Here is a 6,268-nt window from a genome sequence, read left to right as displayed (position 1 = left end):
CCCTCCTGCCCCAGGGGGGGGGGGGGGAGGACTGCCGAGCCCCGTCCCATTCTTGCTTTGCCACAGGTCTACACTGGCATGAGTAGTACCCGTACTTCTTTCGCACGTGCAACTCTCGGTGCCGGCGTTTACAAGCCTCTTCCAACCGAGGACAAGCGTCATGCCTCTGTGGAAGTGGCCTCTTCCAGATCCAACAAGGGCGTGGATGTGTGTTGCTATCACCGCCTAAACTCACACGGCGGCTACCTCCCTGCTGCGTCCTGACAACTACCTTTCACGACTGAGCTAGCTGCTCGTGAGGAACTGAGGCGCACATAACGCGCAAGGGGTTGCTCCTGAGGCAGTGGCCAACCACAGAGACGCCTGAAGCACGTTAAAAACACACTGGAGGGAGGCAACGCTTTTTCCTCTTCGTTGGGAAGACCAGCGTTAGTAGGAAGCCACCGCCCACTTTCTCCACAGAGGCCCCTCTAAAAGAACTACAAATCCCTCCTTGCTTGGCTTCCGCGCATTGTATGCTGGGAACAGACTTATCCTCTACTCTGAGATCGTAACCAGAACTGGCCTACACCCGGCCGTCGGCGCAGGCTTTGTAACAGGTGGTGGTGGGGAATCGAAACTACAAATCCCACCATGCTTCGGAACGGTTCCGCCCACTTCTCGGAGGAACTTGCTGGTTGCAGGTAACCCGCTGCCCTTAAAGCGCTGTCTCTGCGTAGAGGGATTCCGTGCCTGTCCCCAGGCCTTCATGCTGGGGTCTCCTCTGACACCAAAGGGATTCCCTTTCCCCCCTTTTTAGGAGCTCTGTCGGTGTGTGCTCCCGAGCCCATTTTGTGCCCCATCTGGGGCAGCGGGTCCTGTGTGACTTGCATTTCCCCAGCTGAATTTGCCCTCTCCTCTCTCTCAATGGGGTGCATTCCCGTGCCTGCACAGTTCCTTTTCATATTCTTGGCGAGGAGTCCTCGCATTATTGCACGCCCCTCCGCCATAGAGACTTCCCTGTGCATAGAAAGCTAGGCGCCGGTCAGAACAATGCCCAGCCAGTCGTCTTCTTAGCATACTAGTTTTCTCCGTGTAAGCAGTCTTTTTGTATGGAGCAATAGTCACTCGTGCGATCCGCCGCCGCCGCCTCCTCCAGTCAAACGTCCGTGCACCCACCATTGTGAAAGTAGGCCTTTTTCGTTTTCCTGTAAGCGTTCCTGCTTTTTATAGATTGTATGGGCCAAGAGGGTTTAAAGCTGCATGCAGTAGTGGTGCAGACTTCCTGTACGAGGTTTGCTGTCATTCTTGTTGTGTCAGAGTTGGGCAGCTGGATGGTACTATGTCTGTGACTTGCCTGTAACATTGTGCCAAAGCAGATTCTCTTTAAGGTGCCTGCAAAATGACTGACTTATAACGGCATCCGTGTTTTCCTACCTAGATGTTACCAAATACAATTTGTGTAGGAAGCATGCTTGGTTTCATACTATCCCCATCTCTTCTAGTTCTACATGTAAAGGTAAAGGTTCCCTTGCTCGAAAGCCAGTCGAGTCCAACTCCAGGGTTGCGGTGCTCATCTCCGTTTCCAAGCCGAAGAGCCAGCGCCGTCCAAAGACGTTTCCGTGGTCATGTGGCCGGCATGACTAAACACCAAGGTGCACGGAACGCTGTTACCTTCCCACCAAAGTGGTACCTATTTATCTACTTGCAATTTCTTGCTTTCGAACTGCTAGGTTGGCAGGAGCTGGAACTAGAGACGGTAGCTCACTCCATCATGCGGCAGCTCGGGTCTCGAACTGTTAAACCTGACCTCCCATAGCCTGCAGTTCAGCGTCTTAACCACTTGAGCCACCGCAGCTCCTTAGTTCTACATGAGTAGTCCCAAACAACTCAGTTTAAGATGGAGATATTTCATGGCACGTGCACCATATGCAACGTTGCTGGAGTTCTTTTCTGTGGGTACCAGTGTGTGCAGAGCGGCTTGTATTTACTTGTGCACTTTCTCTCCTGAGCCAACACTTTCTACCAGAGGTTTCCTCCTCCTTGCTGTTAACTTTGCTTTCTTCCCTTAAATCTGGACCCATCCCTCTGCCAATGGATGCTCTCTGAAGGGCTTTCTAATCTGCTCATGCCATAGCCCCGGAAGAACAGCTAGTATCTGTGACTTTAACCAAACTCATTTCATTTGATAGGCTGTTAGATTTTTTTTATAACTGGACTACATAAGTTTATGTTGGTAGGTTGCAACCAGGAGGGTGACAGGTTAAGAATCTAGCAAGAACTGCTGTTATGTGGGGGCTGTAGGAATCTTTCTTCATAATGGTACTATGTAAATTTGGCTGGTGTTGAAACACTTAAAGGAAAGTCCAGTGATGAACGTCTTTGGGTGGGGACTTCTGAGTACCAGCTTGAATATAAAAGAGAGTATTTCTCAGAAAGTAGCTGTTAACAAACTTCACATCTGATGATGTGCCTTCTGGTAGTGTGCTAACGCACATAACACACATTATTCATTCGATGTGTCTCTAAGGGCCTGGGAGTTTGTCAGTGGTTTCTATGAAGAGGGTAGCTTAAATTTTTTTAAAAAATGTATTTGAATAACAAATTGACATTTATCTGTGTCAGAAGAAGTGTTGGTCTTAAAGGTGCCGCTAGACTCAAACTTTGTCCTGATGTTTATCTGTTACAGAGCTATTCTGCCCTTCCTCCAAGGAGCTCAGGATAGCATACCTGTTCTTCCCTCTGTCATTTTGTCCTCGCAACAACCTTGTGAGGTAGGTTAGGTTGAGTGTGTGTGTGTGTGACTTGCCAAATGAGCTTCATGGCAGACTGGGGATTTGTTCATGGGCCTTCCCAGTCTTAAGCCAGTGAACCACTATACCACCCTATGAACTTTAGAATATCTTGTGGAAGAAAACACAAAGTAGTTTTCCTATGACTTTTGTTATCTGGGCAATTAGCTTGGGGAAAACTGAGAATGATTGCAGTCAGAACCGAAGGTTAGTGGAGATAGTCAGTTGCCTGGAGCCCACCTTTTAGCCAGTACCATCATCTTGGTTCTTTCTATTTTAAAAAAAATCTTTTATTTATTCTTTAAAGTAATACATAATAATCATAATTGGTAGCTTATTTTTTTTTAAATGTATTTGAATAACAAATTGACATTTATCTGTGTCAGAAGAAGTGTTGGTCTTAAAGGTGCCACTAGACTCAAACTTTGTCCTGATGTTTATCTGTTACAGAGCTATTCTGCCCTTCCTCCAAGGAGCTCAGGATAGCATACCTGTTCTTCCCTCTGTCATTTTGTCCTCGCAACAACCTTGTGAGGTAGGTTAGGTTGAGTGTGTGTGTATGTGTGTGTGACTTGCCAAATGAGCTTCATGGCAGACTGGGGATTTGTTCATGGGCCTTCCCAGTCTTAAGCCAGTGAACCACTATACCACCCTATGAATATCTTGTGGAAGAAAACACGAAGTAGTTTCCCTATGACTTTTGTTATCTAGGCAATTAGCTTGGGGAAAACTGAGAATGATTGCAGTCAGAACTGGAGGTTAGTGGAGATAGTAGTATATAATGGAAAAATAATAAAAGTGTACCCTTGGATACTTTATATATATAAAAAAAGAGAGATAGTCAGTTGCCTGGAGCCCACCTTTTAGCCAGTACCATCATCTTGGTTCTTTCTATTTTAAAAAAAATCTTTTATTTATTCTTTAAAGTAATACATAATAATCATAATGCAACCATTAAAAACACACTAAAGGAAGGGTATAAAGGAGCCTACACGAAAGTCTGTTGCATCACATTTCAACTGACTCGTAACGCCTTATCTAAGACCCTCTGGTGCTGTTGAGCTCCACAGTGAATGAGAATATGCCTCATAGTCCCTTATACAGAAAAACAATACTTCCAAACAATATTCTTGATTCAAATTCTGTGATGCCTATGTTTCTTGCCAAACAGCAAGTAGTAACCTTATTTCTATTTATTTTTAACACATATTTAATTCCTGTGTTTTCCTTTGTAAAGACTGAGTAGTGAAGTTAAAAGTATTCCTTTCTATATCTTTCCTTTTGTGGTAACGAGGTAATATGGAGAGCCAGTATAGTGTAGTGGTTAGAGTGTTGGATTAGGATCTGGGAAATCCGGGTTTGAATCCTGACTCTGCCATGGAAAATTGCTGGGTGACCTTGGTCCAGTAACATACTCTCAGCTTGACCTGCCTCACACGGTTTTTGTTATGAGTTTTAAATGGAGGTGTGAATGATATAAGCCGCTTTGGGTCCCCATGAGGAGAAACGTGGGCTATAAATGAAGTAAATAAATAAATAATGTCCTCTCAGACTATTTTGCATGAATTGAATCGTTTGTGCACTGCTGATCTCTGAAGTTCAGTTATATTTGTACCTTTCTTAATCTCATATTCAAGACAGACTTCCAGATTTCTTTTTTCAATCAAGCATGTGGGAACATTCTGAATAAGGATTGAAAATTCAACAGTTATGTTCCACTAGGAATAAGGTCCATTGCGGAAATAAATACAACAAGCTCTAGAAAGAGGTTCCCCAGGGGAAAATGGCTGGTTTGGAGGGTGGAGTCTATGGCATTGTACATGTCTGAGGTCCGACCCCTCTTCTAACCTCACCCTCTCCAGGCTCCACCCCTCAAATCTCCAGAAATTCCCCAACCTGGAGTTGGCAACCCTATCTCCCTCCCAGCCAACCATCAACCTACCTTTATGTGCCCCTCTGACTTCAGCTTTCCATCCCCTCCCTCCTAGAGAGCAGTTGTAATTCTGACTGATCTCCAGCCCCCACCTGGAGACTGAATTTACTAGGAGCAATTCAAACGCCACCAACACCACAACGGACCATGCATATCACATCTTGTTTCATATATAAACTTTATCAAAGTGGGTGATAATGGATTTGATGAATATTACTACGATATATGTCTATAGTGTTTGTCAAATGGATTAAAATTATATAGGAATTTCAACGCTACCCACTTTGATGAAGTTTGTATATGAAATGAGACGTGATATGCATGGTCTGTTGTGGTGCTGATGGCGTTTGAATTGCTCCTACTAAATTGGATAGTGGAAAAGAACTTATACGTCTGTGAAGAACTTTTTTCTGGCATAATACATCACGGTTGTTTTGCTTCCTTTCAACATCCATCCCATGATCTATCTCTTTGGTTTGCACCCACTTGGACATTGGAAACAATGGTTCCCCAGGATGGAATGGCTGGTTTGGAGGGTGAAGTCTATGGCATTGTACCTGTCTGTGGTACACCCCTCCTCAAACCTCACCCTCTCCAGCCTCCACACCTCAAATCTCCAGGAATTTCCCAACCTGGAGTTGGCAATTCTATCTCCTTCCCAGTCAAGCATCAACCTGCCATTATCTGTCCCTCACTCTTCACCTTTCCATCTCCCCTCCCACCTGCAGCCTCTACCGTGCTCTGAAGCTCTGACTGCTATGTCACATTGGATGTAATAAGGGGGGCCATCTCAGCAGAGTATAAGGACACAGAGTCCACCATGATCTCTGCCATCTGGAGAGCAGTGATCTCTGAGTGATCTCCAGCCCTCCAGATTCTGAGTGATCTCCAGCCCTCGCCTGGAGATTGGTAACAATGATTCCCCAGGAGGAAAAGTACAGTTTTTCTCTGCAATGGGGACCAAAGCAGCTTACATCATTCTCCTCTCCCACTTTTGACTTGCACAACAACCTTTGAGGTAGGTGAGGCTGAAAGTTTGTGACTGGTCCAAAATCACCCACTCAGCTTCCACAGAAAGAACCTGAGTCTAGCAGACCCTACTCTGAAGCGCTGACTGCTATGCCTAGGGTAGCCAATCTCCAGGTGGAGCCTGAAAATCCCCAGGTATCCCAACTGAACTCCAGACAACAGATCTCCCCCCCCCCCACTTGAGAAAATAACTGCTTTGGAGGGTGGGCTCTATGGCATTCTGTTCAGCTGAGGCCTCCCCAAACCCTGGCTTCTGTTGACTCTACCATAAAATCTCCAGGAATTTCCCTACCTGAAGCTGGCAACCCTAGTCAGGACTGGCCCCAATGAGTGTTCCCCCAAAGGCCAAAATAGGCATAGAAAGGGTTTTGCGACGGACTCCAGGCTTGGGATCAGCCTGCAAGAAAAGACACCTGCAGTCACGTGACTAGCAGTGGTGATGTAATCCTGATGCAGAACTCAAGGGGGGGTTTCTAATGGGAAAAAAAACCCTCTTGACAGTTGGAGTTTGGCAGTTGAGACTGTCAGTTGGTTT

General features: G+C 45.8%; 1 protein-coding gene across 3 annotated transcripts in view; it reads left to right on the top strand.

Annotated features, from left to right (window-relative positions):
• The first annotated feature begins 645 nt into the window (after positions 1 to 645).
• Positions 646 to 6,268, top strand: part of AZI2 (5-azacytidine induced 2) — a 25,998-nt gene continuing 20,375 nt past the window's right edge. Inside the window, exon 1 of one of the 3 annotated variants that reach the window (XM_015415559.1) lies at positions 646 to 683. The gene's annotated coding sequence lies outside the window, so the exon portion shown is untranslated. Of the gene's footprint in view, positions 684 to 2,720; positions 2,754 to 3,220; positions 3,307 to 6,268 lie in introns of those variants that run through there. The other 2 variants (XM_015415557.1, XM_015415558.1) reach the window with 2 other exon arrangements.

This window comes from Gekko japonicus, unplaced genomic scaffold (assembly GCF_001447785.1).
Source record: "Gekko japonicus isolate JY-2015 unplaced genomic scaffold, Gekko_japonicus_V1.1 scaffold1878, whole genome shotgun sequence".
NCBI lineage: Eukaryota > Metazoa > Chordata > Lepidosauria > Squamata > Gekkonidae > Gekko > Gekko japonicus.
The sequence above is the reverse complement of the archived record's forward strand: the minus strand, read 5'-3'. Positions and strand labels throughout refer to the sequence as shown.